Raw genomic sequence first — 19,681 nt, forward strand, 5'->3', positions numbered from 1 at the left:
CATGGCTGGCTGGGGCTGGGGCATCCCCTGCAGCCAGAGAAGAGCTGAAAGAGTGCCCAGGAAGCGAAAAGAAATGCAAATGCATTTCTTGCACTCCTGCTGGGAGCCCGTGTGGGTTAGGCCAGGTTTTAGAAGCCAGTTTAGAATTTCAGCATTGATTTTGAAGGTCATTCCAGCCAGCCCTGTTACAGCCAGCCTGTCCCATGCTGATGCAGGGGAGTATGGGCCTCTCTTTGCTGGGAGCCAGCTCGAAAGCCAAGTTTAAACACGCAGCCCACTCTTTATTCCCGTGAATCACAAGTGCTTAGAACCCGATCCTGGGAGCTCCAGAACATCTCCTGGGAGATCTCCAGAGCTCTCCCTGATAGTGCAATTATCCCTTTCCAGCTGGAAGACTTAAGGCAGCAGCTCTGCTTGCCTGGAGAACTGCAGGAGAGGGCTCGGTGGTTTTGGGTTCTGCTGATGAAAACCCATTAGGGGCGAGCTCAGCCCGTTAATTGCTCAACGTGTGGACAAACAAGCGGGTACATGAACAGCAGATGCAGTGAAACACACACAGCCACGGGCTGGCCCTGCTTGTTTGCCCTCTGCTACGTCACAGGTAAATTTGAGGAACTGACTTCAAGACCCATCACCATTTTCAGCAGCAGAACCCACCCACGTGGGAGATTGTCACAGCCACAGCGTTACGATTTCTCCCACCACATTGTCCAGCCTGGTGCGAAGCTCAGGAGTGCCACTGGCAGGACATTCAGGGGTTTCTGTGAGGTCTGAATACAGCCCTGGCTTACTGTAAATCATCACCTTTCTTTTTTTATTCAGACTGAGCAGATCTTGGTGCTCATCATTGGGCAAGACCTGATAAACCCAGCATAAACCATAAACCCAACTTCCATCCCTGGGAGTGTCCCAGGCCAGGTTGGATGGGGCTTGGAGCAACCTGGGCTAGTGGGAGGTGTCCCTGCCCATGGAACTGGATGAGCTTTGAGGCCCCTTCCCACCCAAACCATTCCAGGATCCCAGGATTCTGAGTGCACGCCCATATTCGGGGGGTTCATCTCTTTCTTTTACTGCACCTCCTGTTTGCTGCCTGGCAACTGGAATAATGTTATTTCACACACACACACATGCTATATGAGGTATTACCTGCAGTTAGGATGTATTTATCATTTTCTTTTAGCAGATCCAAGCCCTGCCATTTTGAACACAGCTCTCGTTGCAGCTGCCAAAAAGGAGGCAGCTCACAGTGTTGAGGGAATGAGTCACATTCTTACACACTCGGCAGGATTAGGCATTTCACTCCTTAATGCTTAAATGGAAGGTCATTAAAACAACCCTGTGGTTTGGGGAGGATAGCAGTTCCATAATTTGCTTATTTTGGTGGCAAGTGAAAAGCTTGGTTGAAATCTAAATGGGTTCAGCCTGTGGTGGCAGAGCAGAGCAGCACAGCACGGGCTCTGCTTCCTAGCAGAGGGTTCCACCAGTCTTTGCTGCCTCTGTTCCCGCTTGCTTGTGTCCATCCATGCCTCTGAAAAGTGGGAACTTCACTGACACTGTGGTTTATAGCAGGGTCCTGAGTAAGATCTCCGAGCTGAGCCTGGAGAAGGGCTCAGAGGAGGCTGGAGCAGCGGTGGAGGGGCTGGCTGAGCCAGAGGCTGAAGGACATGGGATGTTTGTGCTGAAAACAGCAGCCACTTCAGGCTGGGTTCTCACAGGGCACAAAACACCCGCAGCAGGTTGAGGAAAAGCGCCGTGGAAATCGTTTCCACCCCCTATATCTGAGACCTGCCGGGCTGTGTGTCCATCACGGACCCGACTGCTGCTCCAGCCGGATGGAGCTGTGAGCAATCCCCCAAACCAAAACACCTCCTGCCTCCTCATGGGGCGGCTGAAGCCGAGGGATGGGTGATGAAACACGTTCCTCTTTAATCTGCCCGGATTAAGGAATGTTTCATTGCTCACTGGGAAGAACCAGCAGCAGGATAAGTGATGTTTAACAGCAGCTAATCTGATGGTGCCAAAGCAAGTTCCTGCAGAGCAGGCACCTGAAGATGGGGGAGGGTGGGGGGAGATGCAAAGCCTCACTCCATGGGGAGTGAGGGGAGCGTGTTCCCAACCCGTAGGTGAAGCACAGGAACAGTGTGTTCTGAAGGCCAGGGGCAAGTACTGATGATCCTGGTGGAGGCACCAGCCCTCATCTGTGGGCAAGCAGTGATTTCACTGAAGAACAGGGAGGAAAATGGAGGTAACCTCTGTCAGTGTTGGTTGGGGGAGGTAATGCCAAGGAGAGGCAGCTGTTGAATCAAAATGAAGCTGCCAGGCCTTCTTGGTGATGGAGATTCTAGAAGAAAGTGAAACCTGTAGTTATTCTGAGTGAAAGATGTTTCAAAAACTCCTGAGCTTTAGGCTCAGGTGTGTTTTGGGAGGTGGGGAGGGGGCAGGTGCTGGTTTGTGGTCTGTGGGTGCAAGTTGATCTCTTGGCTTGCACAGTTTCGTGTTTCACCAAGATGTCTGTTAATTTTATAAGTTTTAAAAGGGAAAGGGCTAAACCCCTCTGTTTTTTGGGAGATCCCTACCAGAATGGCACATGTACTCAGTGTTTCAACCTCCTCTGTTGGTCTCTGTGCCATTTTTGCATGCATCTCCTTCCAAAAATTGGTGCTAAAATCTGGTTTGGGCTTCTCTAACACAGATCCAGAGCCACTCCATTGGCCTCAAGCATCACTTGGAGCAAGATCTCACCCACGGTTTTCTTCCTCTTCTGTTTCCATGGGACCTCTGGACCTCACAGGGCCATTCCTTATCCCCTTTGATATGATCATCTCTAGACCCAAAACAAGCTGCTGAAAGCCACCAAACAGCATCCAACCTGGAGAAAGCACCTGCTGTGCCCTCAGACCTCCTTCAGCCCAGCCCCAGCAGGGCTGTCGTGTCCATGGCTCCCCGTGTCACTGCTGAGGTGGTGACATTCCAGCTCTGGGTAATCACTACGTGTGCCTGGGAAGGTTCCCAGGGATGAAAAGGCTCTGAGCAATTATGGATTTTATTTTGTTTCCCCTCAAAGGCCGGCATTTGGCTTGGGCTCTCCAAAGCAGTTCAGTTTATTAATAGTCTCCTTTCTGGAGCCGAAGTGACTCCAGAGAGGGGAGTTTTATTCCATGCAAAACAAAACAGGAAAAGCAAACAATGTCCAGCTCCTGTGTGCTGGAGGGGTGCTCAGAAAGCAGCATTGTTCCACCTCCTCCTGTGAAGCACAGGAGACCCCAGACACAGCGGCCCTGGCAGGGGCAGGGCGAGGAGGTCCAGCCCAGAGACATAGAATGTTCAGGGATAAACCAGGACTGACTTCTGAAAGTGAGTCTGTCCTGGCCAGTGATTCCCATCATTGCTGTTGAGGTGTTTGCTGGGCAATGAGACTCGTTCCATGTGCAGCAGAGCCATTTAGGTTGGAAAATACCTTTAAGATCATGGGATCTCAGAATGGTTTGGGTTGGATTAAAGCTCATCTCGTTCCACACCCCCCTGCCACGGGCAGGGACACCTCCCATTATCCCAGGCTGCTCCAACCTGGCCTGGGACACTTCCAGGGATCCAGGGGCAGCCACAGCTTCTCTGGGCAACCTGTGCCAGGGCCTGCCCACCCTCCCAGGGAAGAACTTCTTCCCAATATCCAGTCCAAAGTCCAATCACCAAGTCCAACCCTTTTAACCCAGTTGTTTCTTTTTGCAAGTGATATTGTGGGTTTTTTTGTTTATGCCTTCCCATCCTGGCTAATAAAGGATGGAATCAGGATTGCTGCAGCTCTCCATCAGAAGCAATCTGGTGTGTGAAACACAGCAGACAGTTGTTCAACAGGAAAATAAAACAAGGAGCTTTTCCCATGGCAGGGAGTGAAAAACCCAATATCATCCAGCTCCTGCCTTTCCCCTCCTCTGACTGAATATCAAAGATTCTCCACGTGCCTCGTTCTGCTGGGATTCTGCAGCAGTTGGAGGAGCATTGCTGGCTTTTTTCACTGCCCGGTTTCCACATGTGCCCCTGTGACAGGCAGCAGTGTGCCTTCCATCAGGTTTAGCTCCTGGATTTATTTTCCTGCAAGAGGAGAATAAGCTGCGAACACCCCTCAGACAGGGCCCCACTGAGGCCTGAGCTGAGTTTGGGGAATTCCAGGATTACAAAATGTCTTGGATTTTAGTGACAGAGCAAGGTGCCCACTTAATGACACCTTCAACTTCCAGCAGCCCCAGAAAGGAAGGCCTGTAACAACATCAAATCTGGGATAAAAAGGGATTATTGGCAGTTGCAAATTTGCGTTCTGGTTCTGAATAAAACCGACGATTTACAGTTTTTCTGGGAAATGAGGACTCGGACAAAAAATGTTGCTTTGGTTGGATGCGTGGCTGGGTTTGCTCTCAAAACTTCCTAGCATTTTAAAAGCAGAATGGACTGTCAGTTGGAAATGGAGATGGTTTCAACTCAAAGAGTCCAAACGCTTCATCCTGAAGTGCTTTGAATTTCTCCTGATGGAAATTCCACATCCAGGTTGTGAGGAAGTGACCGGCCTTGGGCTGGGGCACGTCTGAGACAGCCAATTTTGAATCTTTAACTTAAAATCACTGGTGTGGGCAGAGGAGCTCATGAGCCATCAGCGAGGATGTCTGAGGGAGGGCTAGCAGGGCACCAGGTAGGCTGGAGGCAAATTAACTCCCTTTGAACAGCACAGAATTCCTCCTTGTTAGTCACTACTTACGCAGTTGCACTCAGATTCCTTCTTAAGCATTCACATGTTTTATGAAGTCAGGAAAGACTTTTTAAGATGCAAAAAAGCCCTGATGGTTTTAATGAGTGTAACAATAAACAGGCAGAGACTAAAGCGTGCGCAGTCCTGGGGTCAAACCCACACTGAATTTCCACTGGCCTCAGCTCAGAGGAGCTTCAAGCCCGTGCCTTCACTTCCAGATCACGCTGGGCTGGTGAAAACAGAGTTTTTAGTTATGCTTCACACATAAATGGGGAGTTTTGGAGTGCTGGGGGTGGCTCGGAGCTGGTCGTGTGCTGGGCGCTGCCTTGGTTCAGTGTCTGCAGAGGAACCCTTTGGTTTGGTGGTTCCTGCTGGCATCCAGCACAGAGCTTTCTCCACATGCCTTTACATTTAGCTGAGGCAGCTTAATTGTTACTCAGTGAAAGCCCAAATCTGCAGCAGAGGCATCGCTCCACTCCAGGCATTAAAGAGCTGGCAGGGAGAGACCCTTATGCAAGGGCAAGGAAGATCATTCAGAAATATTCATAAAACACGAGGCAAATCTTGAAATATTTATCGAAAACAAAGTTTGACTGTTAATTCCCCCTCACACATCACCCATGAAGGAGATTCTCGAGATGGGGAAATGAAACCACAAAGGCAGTCAGTGATTTTCCCTGAGGCCTCAGCCGTAAATCAGGCTCTGAACTGGAGAGCAGCTCCTCCTGCTCCCTCAGTTGCCTGGCCCCAGAAAGAGATGCCACCTGGGAGTGATGCTCATCAAGGTCCCAGCACTCTGTTCTGCAGAGAGATGAACCTGCAGCTACCCAAGGAGCACAGGGGAGTGGCTGTGATCTCGTTATTTCTCCCAGTTCTTATCATGCCGTGCGGAGACAACTGGCCTTGTCCAGCTCCTCTCCTGGCCTTATCAATGAAAACACACCTGATCTTCAGTCTTTTGAGTAATCAGTGGGGAAAATGATTGCTGTTGGCAGTTTTGTGTTGGGAAGGAGTCTGTAAGTCTCTTTTTGGAGCCTTTCTGATTTTGCCCAACTGTTGGGTGAACTTTAATTCGGGTGGTTCGAGCCCTACCTGTGCAACCCACAAGGCCACCAAGGACCAGGAGCGCCGTTCCTCCTCCTGGAGGCAAATCCATGGCTCTCCCTCCCTTTGTGCAAGCTGGTTGGGCTTTGGCCCCAGCACCCCTGAGCTGCCAGGCTCCCCAAAACCTCCCGGGCTCCCCAGCTCCGGGGCTGGGTGTCGGTCCCCGCTCCGTGCCGTGTCACACCGCGCGGCAGAGCCTGCGGGGCCTCGGCCAGATCCGCTTCCTCCCGTGGGACTCTGCAGATAACTCGCTTGTGTATTAAAAGTTGTTTACCCCGTGCTCAGAGCAGGATGCTTTCCTTATCTGCAGGCTGAGCAAATTCCCCCCAGTGCCTCCTCACGTCATTCCTGGCCCGCTCCTGGCTCCGGGCTGGGCGCTGGTGGCTCTGCGTTATCTCCGGGCTGCAGCACACACAGACCCTGCCTGGAGCAGCCCCCGGGCTCGGCAGCACCAGCACCAAGGGCTTCAAAGGCTCGAAATTGCCCCTGTAATTTGAATCTTTAATGACACGTGGAAAAAAAATCTGCAGGAGCTGGCCTGTGTCTGTGTCTCCGAATGGGCTTTGTAAATACCACGCTGAGGAATTTGGATACTCTCATGTGTGTGTGTGTGTGTGTGTGTGTGTGTGTGTGTGTGTGTGTCTGATGGATGTTTGCATCCTAAAAAAATGCATTTTCTGCTTTTCTCTATCTCTGCAGAGCAGTTCAGATCCACTGTGCAGCTCCTTTTCCTGACCCTTCCTCACCTCCAGCCCCTGTCCCACCTCACCAGTCGTACCCACAGCAAGGGCAAAGTTTAGCCCCTGTCCCTCATTCCCAAACCAGTGGGATCTGGTGGCTCCTCCTGGGCCACCACTGTGGTCAAAACCCCCGTTCCCATGTGCCTGGGATGCAAAAGCCACAGATGCAGAAAGTCCAGATAGAAAAAAAGCTCGATGGAATGTATTTATCTGAAAACAATAGTGTGTCTGGATGGAAAAATCAGCCTTTTACACCAATCATGTGGTTGTTATTAATGTTTTCCAAAACACCCAGAGGTACCTTGTGTGTTAAGTAAGAGTGGCCTGGACTGTTCTGCTTAAAAAGTGCATTTCTGCCCCTAAAGCTGCTCTTGTGTTTCAGCCCTGCCCCGATGCCCAGATGGGACCAGAGGAATTTCCCGTCCCCGTCCCCCCCCCCCAATCTGCAGTCACGGGGCTCCTTTTCAGCCCAAGATGCTGCAGCAAATACTTCTGGGTGCGTTTCAACACTTCTTTTCCAGTCCCTCCCTTGAAGCAGTGCTGGGAGTGTGGATGGAGCCTGAGCTGTGGCCCTGGCAGCCCTGCTTGGTTTCTGCTGCCACGTGGGCCCAGATGCTGCTCCCAGTGGGCTCTGGGATGGCCCTGCCTGAGCAGGGAGGTTGGACCAGGTGACCCCACCCGTGGTCCCTTCCAAGCTGATCCATTCTGGGATTCTGAGCTCTGGGGGTAAGCGGGGAGGGGATGTTGGGGGACACCGGTGGGGACGATGCTCGCAGGCTACGCCGGGCGGTACCGTGGGCTCCAGCTGGCTTTTACAACCTGTCCTTTAACCAGCACAGAGCTGCCACAAGGAGGGATTGTTTGAAGCTGTTCCAGCCGGGCTGGAGGGTTCATTTCCTCGGCCGTGGCGCTGCGGCAGCCCCAGAAACCCCAGATCCACTGATAGCCATGGAGCGAGGATTTCCATTTTTGGTGCGGGCTCAGACTTAAAATAGACAGTCTTGAGCGAGGAAGAAACTCTGTTGACAGAACATAGGGAACATTCCTCCAGTGTACTTTTGCAAAGGACTATCTCTGTCTTTAATCTCCACGGCGTTTCCTGCAGGTCTCCCGGGCCCAGCTTCCCTCTCATTGTTAGTGGCGCTTTTGGAAATGACCTCAGGCAGTTTGCAGTGACTGGCGACCCACGGTCAGAATGACTAACCCAGTCTGTCTCCATCCCTTGGACATGTCCCATTGACTAAATAAATGACAGGCACTGACATGTGAATAGAAACAAAAACAGCCTGACAAGTGAAATCTTAACTCTTTGGAGTAAAAGAGACGTCTGGACGCGGGTTCATCCTGCCCGTGGAGCGGAGGGAATCGCTCCAAAAAAGTCCTGACCGTGGTAAAAATGCAGCCAGCCTCCCCTGAGCCGCTCACAGGACACATGCAGATCGGGCAGACAAACACCTCTAATATTATTTTTAATTGTTTAAAATTGTTTTCTGCAGCTTTTTATCTCGGCACATCTTTAATTAAAAGTGCAGCTCGGTGTCTGTGTGGCCGTTTGGGTGTCTGGGCTCAGCATGAATAATTCCACCGAACCTTACAGAGCAAGGGGCAGTGGTGAGAGAGGCTGTCACAGGATCCCAGCCCTGTGTTGTGCCCACAGCTCACCACAGGTGAGCCTGTAGGTGCTTCCTGCCATTCCTATTCCCACCTTTTGTGCGTAACCTCCCGCTGGAAAGGTGATCCTGGTTCTCCAAAACCTGTAAGGACGCCACTGCAATCAGCTTTAGGGAGGATCTAAGTTATAGGGGGGATGTAATTTGTAAGAGGGATGCATGGATTTATAGATTTATGCCCCTCGTAACTGGGTGCTGTCAGAATTTGAATTCCTCATCTTGCCAAGCTCCCTCCACTCGCCACCCCAGCTAAGCCACACCAGAGTTTGGAAACATGCCCTGCCATCCCAGCAGGATCTATTTTTTAGGGCCCAGACCAACTGCCTTTGAAATCTAACAATAGTTTTACCAATAAGAATAGAATTAGTGTTAATAAGCTACATTTGTGGATTTTTTTTTCTGTTGGTTGGAAAAGTAGGAAAGTATTCTCTTTAATATCATCAGAATAGATTTTAAATGCTGTAATTACAATAATTAATAATGCTGCTTAGCAGTTATTAGCACTGGGTGCATTGTTAGGATGTCTGGGTTAGCTAAAGTTTAATAATGAGCTTCATATAAATCCCAAAAGAAGAAAATAATGATAGGGGGAGTGGTTGTGGGGCTGTGGTCTGATGGCCTCTTGCTTTAATGTAAGTAACAAATAATTCCCTCTGGCTCTCAGCATTTGTGGATAAGGCCATAAAAAAGGAGGGGGGGGGAAGAGAAAAAGAGGAGGAGGAAACCTCAGCTCATAAAAACGCCACCCTGGCTTTCCGAGCAGGAGGAGCGTCTGTTGTTTGGCTGATGACGATGGAATAACCCATGTGGGGACGGATGGCTCGTGTCACCCTGTGGTCCTGCCCATGGAACACGTGTGTGGGGGGCACAGGGATGGTCCTCGCTGAGATCTGGGTCGTTGCCACACACCTCATGTCACCAGGAGGGATGTGGGCACAGCCCTCAGCTCAGGTGGCTTTGGGACGTGTTGGCAGGTCCTAACCTGGCTTTGGGGATTGTTGTCTTTAATGCAGCACAATTTATTGTCTTTCCTTCCCAATGATTCCTGTCCTCCCACCACAGGGCTGGGTGAAGCTCAGCAAAGAGAGAGATGGTCCCATGAAAAGTGGGACAAGAATTACTGGGACTTGATTCCTGCAGATCCAACACCCAGTCCCTCACTCAGCCAAGCTCTTCTACACTTTCCTCTCTCTCTCGTGACGTGTTTGATCTCGGTTCACCACATCTGCTCACTGAGCGTCAATCATTTACCAGTGAATAAAAAGAGGCTGAGAACTAAAACCCACTCACCTTATATAAAATTTGTTTCCTGTCAGGTACCATCACCAAGTTTCTGCTCCTGTCAGCGCTCCATCCTCTCCTTCTCATCCCACATTACTCCAGGACAGCCTGATGGGCCATGGGAAGCTGTTTCCAGACAGCAGGTCAGTTTTCCTTCCCTGTGCCAGGTTGGTTCTAGCAGGGGCTGGATTTGGGAAGGGTGGGCAAGGGCCAGGGTGATGGATCAGGCTGGATGGTGAGGGGTGGTCCCAGGTCATCACCCACCTAAGAAGGTAAATAATGGTCGGGTTTTGGCTGGGAACTGTCCATGGAAGGTGAAAGGTGCTGCAGCAGTCACACCCTCCAAGGGCTTGGCTCCCCAAAGTACCAGTGGAAGGGTTCAGTGTCATAAATGCATGTCCAACTATGGAAAACCCCAGTCGTGGTGCCCAAAGGATGGAAAGGGGTCTGCAGAGAGGACCTGCACCCCCAGAGCTGCCTGGCATGCCCATGTGAGGCCCTGCTGGTGGCCAGGATGGCTCCCAGCAGGGAGAGGTGCTGCTGGCACCCCCAGAGCCTCAGGGAAGGAGCTGCTGCTTCTGATCGTCTCCCGACAGCCTGGGATGTCAGAGCCAGCAGATTCCTGGACAGAGACGGCTTCTCAGCACAGTCTGAGGCACAGAAGGACCAACCCCTCAGGGTGCCTGCTCAGAGAGGGGTTTTCTCATTCCGTGGTGTGGCAATGGGATGGAGAAGATTCCCTGGAGACCCAGCTGGCTTCCAGCACCATCTCCATTCCCAGCAAAGCCTGTGCTGGGTGTCTAAGCAACAACTGTGCTACTGCTGGGCCAGACTGTGTCCTGCTGTGTCCTGGTGTCTATTTAAGGGTGATTTGCTCCCAGTAACACCCAGCAGTGCCAATGACTTCAGGGTCAGCTCCTTTCCTCCCTGATCCTGCTTTCTATTTCCACATCCCTCTGCCTGAGCAAGCCCCGCGGATCCTGCTGCCAGCAGAGACACTCCAAACACACTTTCAACATGGAAGGAGATGCAGTTTTGGTTCTTTAGCAATGAGTGCCTCTGGCTGCCTTTGGTCCAGGCTCAAAACGCCGAAGACAACATTCTCTTTCTCCCACAGTGATTTTTCATGTCCCCATTCTGAGGTTGCAGGAATTTTGGGGAGGCATCGGCGCAGTGCGTGCCGATCCCGCAGAAGCGTCCCGGGACCAGCTTTTGAAGCCTGTCTTTTTTAATCTTCCCTTGCTGGGTTCAGCCTCTCCAGCCAGTGACTCACTCACTATTTCTATTCTCTTCCCACTTCTGTTCCTGCTTCTCTAAAGTTCTGGTCAGTGGCAGCAGCTTTTGCTGATGTCTTGTGGCTGCTTCTCCCCGAGTTATTATTGGAGATGCCTACGAAATAACAGTGCTGCTCTGTCAGACGCTGCTGCACCACTGCAGAAAATATTTACCAAAGCTGTGGTGAGCAGCTCTTTGCTGGAGTGACTGGCGTCTGCTCTGGGGCGGCCCAGACGCCACTCAGTCACTCCAGCAAAGAGCTGCTGCAACACAGCAAATTGCCCAGGGCAGCAGATCTTGGGAAGGGAGGAAAGCCAGCAGCCCAGTCTGTCTGTCTTCGTGTTTTCTGAGGGAGAAAAAAATTATCTTTTTACAAGCCTGCCCTAGTTGGCTCCGACCAGCTCTTCCCAGAAAATACCATCAGAAATAGGAGAGCAAACTATTGCACAAACGGACAGGTTGCCATTTAGGTCTGACCTTTCTCAGGTCTGCTTTGATGTCAACCTCCCTTCTCCTCCAGCCCCACCGTGTTTTTAGCTCCTTCTTGCAGCAGAACACCACTGGACACAACAAACCTCAATTAAAATCCATTTTGGACCTATACATTTATATATATTTTTACATATGCTCCCTTTGCTCTCTGGACTAGCTCCAAATAGAATAATCCTTTTCTTAATCCTCCCCCCACCCGGGGAACTTCCAGTTTTGTGTTTGCAAATTGTTTGGGTAAACATGGAGAGGGGGAGATTTATTTTTTTTTAAGGACACCGGGCTTGGCACATTCCACAGTTTGTTGCTGGATCAGCGTGGTGGCAGCACACAGAGCTGGGCTGTTTTTCTTACTCAAATAGTCCCTTTCCAGCTCAAAAATGACAATTCACCAAAGCCAAGCCAACAGAAAAGTAAAGGGCAGTTTCAGAACTGGGTGTTATCTGCCTGGAAAAGGCTCCAGAAAGGCAGACTGTCTCCACAGGCTGCTGAATAAATGATAAAAGGACAAACTCCTGCGTGTTTGTGAAGGGGTGGTGTGATTTTCAGATGGCTCCTCTGGTTGTAATTCCCTTCCTTTGGAGCAGAGCAGCTGGTTTATGTGATATTTGTGTGATACTGCTCAGCTCCTCCAGCCAGAGCAGGACAGGAGGGGCTCGGTGGCTGCTGGTCCCCCTGCAGCTGGGGAAGGAAGGGACGAGGCTGAGGTAGATGTAGAGTTTCTGTGGGTCTGGAAATCCCCAGAGTGGTGTCATGCAGGGGGGTGGCTGCATTCAGCATGTCCATCTCCCTCCTGCAGCACCCTCAGGGGCTGCATCGTCCTTGGAGTGGCTGGATGGGACTTTCCTTCCCCATCCCCTTCTCCATCTTACAGAATCATAGGATGGTTTGGGTTGGAAGGGACCTTAAAGATCATCTTTAATGCCACGGGCAGGGACACCTTCCACTAGCCCAGGTTGCTCAGAGCAGCATCCAGCCTGGCCTGGAACACTTCCAGGGATGGAGCAGCCACAGCTCAGGGCAACCTGTGCCAGGACTGCCCACCCTCCCAGCCAAGAACTGCGTTCTGATACCCCACCTAACCCACATCTCTGTCAGTCTGAAGCCATTCCCCCTTGTCCTGTCACTCCAGGCTCTTGTCCCAGTTCCCTCTCCACCTTCCTTGTGGGCTCTTTCCCACTGGAAGGATCTTCACTCTGGTGCCTCCCCGTGCGAGTCCCGGGAGCCGATCCCGGTGCTCACACCTTTGGGATCCACTGGAGGCTCACAGATCACCACGAGGTGGGAAATCCTCCTGGGCAAAGCACTGGATTGAGGCTTGGGATTCAATGCCTTCATCCTCTGCACTCACATGCCTCATTTTACCTGATCATCCATTCCAAAGGACGCAGAAAATCCCTGTCAGTGGCATCAGGGAAAACACGGAAGGTCTGATGGCAGTCCTGTGTCCGTGCCAACCACCTTCCTCATATCTCCTGGGAAGGCCTCCACATGTCATGGAGCTCTTCATCCTTTCATCCAGAGGTGACTCTGGATTTTCTGAGGGTGTCTGAGGCTGCTCAGAGAGAATTGGTCTTCATAAATGGGATTTTCAGCACGATTGGGAAGGACAGGAGAAGATGCTCCACCTGCTTCGTGTTTCACTGTGTGACTGGCACAGTCATCCTCTGACTGACCGAGAGCCAAGGTGTCCCTTTGGCTTCTTCTCCCATGGGAAAAATTAATCTTCGATTAAGGGGAGAAAAACACTTTTCTCTGCTGTGGAGGCTGGCAAAGGGTTTGGATGAGGGCAGCCTTCCTGTCCTAGGAAACCTGAGACACCAGTGCTTTCCTTGGATTGCAGCAGGGCTTTTCTGGGATGGCTTGAGTTTGTTTTCCTAAAAATGAGAGCAGCAGCACAGGGGATAATCCTGTACTCGTGGCACTGCCTGACTTGTGGTTTTCAATCCCTGTTTGTCCTGCCCCAAACCAGGGAGCTGAACCCAATATCTCAGATCAGGGCTCTCCTCTCCAGCCTTAAAGTTGGACTCTTTCTCCCTGAATAACTGATTAATTATTTATACAAATTGACCCAGCTCCACCTAGAAGGGATTTAAAGAAGTCCATGTCCCTGCTCCAGGCAAGGGGCCTGTCCTGGGATGGGGATCACCATGGATAGATGCCATCAGCACCCATGAGGACCAGTTGGGAGGTGATTTTCCCCCTGTGGGCTTGACTAGAAATCCAGGCCTGCTCCCAAGAAAACTTTTCCAAGCAGCATTTTGTGGAAATTGGTAGTTTGCTACCAAAAAAAAACAAAAAAAAAAAAACAAAAAAAAAAACCACCAAAACCAACAACCAAACCAGTTTTGGTTTTGCCAAACTGACATGCTTCTGACCCAAGAAAACATTTTGTCACAAGAACTTCCCAACCCCTCTGCTGGGAACGTGCTCTTTTGCCATCAGTCCCCAAGGCTGGAGCGCCGGGGTGTTGAAATGTTACTACAGCCCTGGAAAGTGTGAGTCAGCTTGTCCCCACCCACAGCAGATACTCGTGGGAAGGGCCTTGAAAAGCCTGGAAACTCAGCAGCTCCTGCCTTGTGGAGTTTCCATTAACCCATTAACATTAATTCCTGGTGAAATGTGGCATTTGGTGAATTTCTGTTGGATTTTGTCTCTTTTTTTTCCTCCTTCCTGGTTCTGATCAGTTTTGGAGGATACTTCATTTCAACTCATCCCTGAGCAATTTGGCTGCTGGGGCCTCAATTCACCCCCCGAGGTCTATGGGCAGCAGATGCAGCACCTGCCGTGGCGCCACCAGATCTGGTGGGATTTGGATGGAACCACTGGATGGAGAAACCTTGATCCCACCTGGAGGAAAAGTGCCAGGGCAAAAATAATCACTGGGCTGGGATTTGAATGCACCAAAATGGGCATCTCCTGGCAAGGCAAGAGGTGTCCCAGGTTCTCGGGGAGGAGATGTGCAGGGAGGCTGGGAGAGCTGGGGGGGTTCACCTGGAGAAGGGAAGGATCCAGGGAGACCTGAGAGCCCCTTGCAGGGCCTGAAGAGGATCCAGGGAGACCTGAGAGCACCTTCCAGGGCCTGAAGGGGCTTCAGGAGAGCTGGAGAGGGACTGGGGACAAGGGATGGAGGGACAGGACACAGGGAATGGCAGAGTTAGATGGGATATTGGGAAGGAATTGTTGGCTATGAGGGTGGGCAGGCCCTGGCACAGGTTGCCCAGAGAAGCTGTGGCTGCCCCTGGATCCCTGGAAGTGTCCAAGGCCAGGTTGGAGCAGCCTGGGCTGGTGGAAGGTGTCCCTGCCCATGGCAGGGGGTGGAACTCCATAACTTTAAAGGTCCCTTCCAGCCCAAACTGTTTTATGACTCCACATCCCAGGAAAGATTGCATCCCTGAGTGGCTGCATCCACTGGGATGGGCTTTGCAGTGGTTGCAGCTCACCCTGGATGGGGGCACGTGCCGAGGTGCTGGGTGAGATCCCACCCTCTGCAGGAAGGGTTTCAAGAAGCCAGGGGGGGGTCTGAGAATGTGGAGTCCAGCAGTTGGGAAATTCTCCATGGAGGAAAATGCTTCAAACGTCTTTTTTTTATTATTATTATTATTATTTTTTGTTTTAACTGTGGATTTATCAAAACACCTTGTTCTGATTTTCGCTTTTTTCCATTTTGAAGAGGGTCCAAGGTCCCATCACAGCCTGTTACTGCTCAGAGTGTTACATCTGCAAGAGTAAAACGCAGAGAGTCGGTCTGATCTGGAAAACTGCGGCAATGTCATCAAAACAAAGGAAACGGGACATTCTGATGTTGTCAAAACTTCTTTTTTTTTTTTCCCCCTGGTTCCTTTCAAAATCAGCTGCCAGCAAAGCCAGCCTGGTTTTACGAGGCATTTCAGATTTTGGCAGTTCTGGCACTGCGGTTTCGTGGTGGTTTCTCTGGTTGGGCTCCTGTTCCCTGGCAGTGAAATGGGGGTGCAGTTTGTCCCCCCAGCCTCCACCAGCCCTTGGCATTGAGCCCCATTTTCGAGGCATTAAAATAACCTATAAATCAAGCTGTTACAACATTATTTAAGTGGCAATTATTCATTTTGTGAAAATATTGCTTTTCATTTGTTCATGGTTTAATTTTATGTTTTAACCCCTGCATCCTTCTTTTTGCCCAGAAATATACAAAATAATGGAGGTTTAAAAAAAAAGAAAAAAGGCAGAAAATGATGGAATTGATTTTCCTTCCTGAAAACCTGCAGCACCCCCAGCCTGTGCCTGCAAGTCTGGGCTCTGCTGATGGTGCTGAGGGTGCTGGTGGGGACACAGTGGCAGGGCTGGTCCCTTTTCCCCCCAATCCTGGCTGCAGTTTGGCTTTGGGAAGAGGCTCCAGTGCCCTCCTGACCACCCACAGTCCTCCTGGACCCAGGAGCATTTGGCTTCCTATAGTACCTGGGAGATCCATGTCAGATAAGACTGGCAGGCTTTCAAGAGCTTCTCTCCAGCTTTTCTGCCAAGACCTATAGGATGTGTTCCAGAGCATCTCCCAGGAATGTTTGTTATTATGACAGACAGGGAGAAAAAAAAAAAAAGAGGGGGGTGGGGGGAAAGGCAGTGAAAGAGCACATTGCTGTTAATCACTAGAAATCCTTTAATAACCAACATTACTATAAATTATATGTGCATTGTGACAAGCACAATTGAGGGCTCTGTTTGTCTCGCCCACATTAGAGCAGGGAACAATGTGCTGTTGTTGCAGGAGCCGGGATGGATGGCACTCCTGGTGGAATGGGGACTCCATCACATACCTGTGCCCCTGGAGATGCTGGGCTGCTCCAGATCCCATGAAAGCTCCATTGTTCTTCCTGCCATGGAGCACATCCATGATTATAGAGCGTTGGATAAGCAGTGGGACATTGCTTGCTGAAATAATACCCTGCCCTTGGTTTAAGCAGCGCTATATTTAAGATTTATATATATTTAAATGTTGGCAATTGCACATTGGTGGCATCTTATAATTTGGATGACAGTTTGTGAGGACAGCGTTGGGAAGAAAAGCATCAGCTGCGTTTAGGGAGGTGAATCCTGGGGTCATGCAGGACAGGGAAATCAGTGTGGATTTTAAACAAGCGTTGGAACATCTCTGGAGCAGCCTCAGGGTGGGCAGGGATCCCGTCTGGGTCCAAGAGCCATCACTGGAAGTGTCCAAGGCAGGTTGGATGGACACCTGGGCTGGTGGGAGGTGTCCCTGCCTATGGCAGGGGGTGGAATGAGATGGGCTTTAAGGTCCCTTCCAGTCTAAACCATTCTGTGATTCCATGAGATCCAGGAAATCCCAGTTTCTGCTTCCATGTCTGAAGCTGATTTTTTTTTTCCAGTCTTTTCACTTGCTTTTATTCCTCACCATGAAAAAAGGCGTTTTTCCACCCCAGTGGGATGTTGGGTGACCTTTGCCAGGGGCTCCAAACCGTGGTCCAGGTGTGAAATGTGGCTGCTCTGGGGGTGGGCGAGTCTGAGCCCCCCCGGCACAGGATTTCCACATGAAGTGGGTGAGTGCCCAAAAATAGCATCACCTGAGTCTACTCACAGTTTTTTCCTACTCCAGGCAGGAGCCAATCGGAGTGGGACAGCACTGGATGGACCATCAGTCCCTTGGCCAGAGCAGTTTGGAACCCAGTGGCAGAGGCAGCAGGTCCCTGACAGGTTTGACGTGATTTTTTTTTTTACATTTTTAACCACACTTTTCCTCAAACCCCTCCCAAAAATGGCAGGGAAAAGGAGCTTTGCCCCTGGTCCTAAAAGGTCAGAAGTTGCAGAAGTGACCCCAAAGTCACAGGACCTATTTCATACTGCAGTTGTGCTGGTGCAAACCTCGGTGGCACACAGAGTACTGATTCTAAATGGGGTATTTGGGGATCCCTAATATTACACTGATTAGGTTTTCTATTAAAAAAAAAAAAAAGTACTGTTTTTATCCATATTTAAATAAGGTTCTTAGGTGTATTAGGGCAGGTTTGGGGAAACGTGACAGAAATTTAGGCAGAAGCCCTCAGGTATGGAAAATGCCACACAAAGACTCCAAGAGAAAACCCCCGACCATTCAGGTTGTCCAGGGCTTGTTGGTTGAAATGATTTTATTGGTTTGGTTTTGGGGTGTTTTTTTCCTTTAACTGATGGAGAATTAATTGCCCAGGTTTATTTTTGCTCACGAGCAAAGTTCTCAGGCTGGGTGGGAATCACTGTTCTAGGTGTTTAATTTATTTTATACCGGCAGGGGGTTGCTGGGGGAAGTATTCGGGGGGATGAGTTGTTTAGGGGAGGGTCCCACCGTGGGAGGGGGTTTAGGGGAAGGTGTGTTGCACTTCAGGGTCCCACCAGGGATGATTTTTAGGCGTGGGTCCCACCCGGGGGGGGGTGTTTAGGGGAGGGTCTGTTGTACTTCAGGGTCCCACCGGGGGGGTGTTTAGGGGAGGGTCCCACCCAGGGGATGTTTAGGGGGGAGCCCACCCAGGGGATGTTTGGGGGGTCCCACGCTCACACTGCGCTCACCACGAGCACCTCTCGCCGTGGCCGCGTGGGGTGGGATTCCCCCCTCCGCGGGGCCACCCTCCTGTCCCTGTCATCCCCCCATATCCCCCTCTCCCCCATCCCGTCCCGTCCCCGCGGACCCCACGCGCACCGCTCCATTCACGGGCACCGCGGGGTGGGAGGAGGGGGCGGGGCCTCCCCCGCGCCTTCACCAGTGGGCTGCTCGCGGCTCCGCGCGTCACGCGGGCGCGGGCCAATGGGGGCGCGGCGTGCCTGAACTCTCGGCAGGGCGGCCGAGGCGCCGCTCCGTGGGGGGGGGGGGGGGGGGGGGGGGGGGGGGGGGGGGGGGGGGGGGGGGGGGGGGGGGGGGGGGGGGGGGGGGGGGGGGGGGGGGGGGGGGGGGGGGGGGGGGGGGGGGGGGGGGAGGCGTGTCCGTGGGAGGGGGGAGGGTGTTGGCGAGCGCCGTTAACCCCCGCCGCGCCGTGACCCAATTCCCCTCGTGGCCTTCCCCCCCCCCTCCCCCGCGGGGCTGGCGCTGGGGAAGGCTGCCCGGGGATCCGCGCGGGTGCGCGGGGCGGCGCCGGCGGGGCCCTTTAAGGCGCGGCGGGGGCCGGGGCGGGGCCGGTGGCGGGGCGGGGCGCGCTCGCGGGGCCGGTGGCGCGCGGGGCCGCCGCGCCGTCTAGACTGGCACATGATGGGGCGCAGCCAATGGCGGCGCCGCTCGCGAGGGGGCCCCGCGCGCGCGCCCCGGCCACACAAAAGCCGGCGAGGGGCGGGCGGGCGCGAGCGGGCGGCGGCGGCCCCGGGAGCCGCGCACGGACCCGCCGGGGCCGCGCCCTGCGATGCGGGCGAGAGGGACGCGCTGACACCGCGCTGACACCGCGCTGTGCTTGTGCTGCTGCTGCTGCTGCTGCTGATTCTTCGCGTGCCTGATTTGTTTTCTTCGGGTGTTTTCTAAACCCCCTGCTTTTTCTTTTTTTTTTTTCCTTTTTAAATTTTTTGCTGTTATTTTTTGTCGGATTTTTTTTTACTATTTTTTTTACTGTTTTCCTTACTAATTTTTTAAAAATTTCTTTACTATTTTTTTAACTCTTTTAATTTTTTTTTTTTAGTATTTTTTCTTCCTATTTTCTTCCCATTTTTCTATTTTTCTTCCCATTTTTCTTTCTTCCTACTTCTTACTCCATTTTTTATTATTATTTTTTTTAAACTATATATTTTTAACTATTTTCGGCTGAAGGGGGAACCCCGGCGCCGGGCGGCACCCACCACCCACTCCCCCCCCCCGCCCCCCCTTTCCCCCAGCCTCGTACGGTGGAGCGGCCGCGGGGTGTCCCCGGGCTCCCCCCGGCCGCCGCCGCCGCTCCCCGCCCGGCGCGGCGTTGGCAGCCGATGTAGGGCAGGCGCGGCGCGCCCGAGCCCCAGCGCCGCCACGGGAGCGGCCCCCGCGGCGCCGTCTATGCCCGCGCCGCCCGCCGCCCCCCCCCATGGTGCGCTCCGAGAGCCGCTGGGCAGCGCCGCGGGGACTCCGGGCTGCGCCGGGGCTGCCATGAGATAGAGCCGGCGGCGGAGCGAGGAGCCCCGCGGAGGAGGGCGCGGGGCGGGGGGAAGCGGCGGAGAGCGACGCGACCCCCCGGCCGCCCGCGGGTCGTATGTTCAGGTCCAAACGCTCAGGGCTGGTGCGGCGACTTTGGAGGAGCCGCGTCATTCCGGACAGGGACGGCGGAGATGGGAGCGCCAGGAGCTCGGGCCACCACGACCTCGGAGCCGGCGGGAGCTGCAAGATCGCCGAGAGGAGCCCCTCGGTAGCGCGCTCGCTGCTGCTGCGGGAGGCGGAGGAGCGGGCCGAGGCGGCGCCGCGCGGGGACCCC

General features: G+C 52.7%; 1 long non-coding RNA gene across 1 annotated transcript in view; it reads left to right on the forward strand.

Moving 5' to 3' along the window:
* Positions 1-17,527, forward strand: part of LOC114055294 — a 112,567-nt gene extending 95,040 nt beyond the window's left edge. Inside the window, exons 2-3 of the long non-coding RNA XR_003570695.1 lie at positions 9,572-9,679; positions 16,888-17,527. This is a non-coding gene — a long non-coding RNA (uncharacterized LOC114055294). The remainder of the gene's footprint in view (positions 1-9,571; positions 9,680-16,887) is intronic.
* Positions 17,528-19,681: the final 2,154 nt, after the last annotated feature.

Source organism: Empidonax traillii, unplaced genomic scaffold, assembly GCF_003031625.1.
Source record: "Empidonax traillii isolate 1590-97213 ecotype Southwest subspecies unplaced genomic scaffold, ASM303162v1 scaffold52:size1600334, whole genome shotgun sequence".
Classification (NCBI taxonomy): domain Eukaryota; kingdom Metazoa; phylum Chordata; class Aves; order Passeriformes; family Tyrannidae; genus Empidonax; species Empidonax traillii.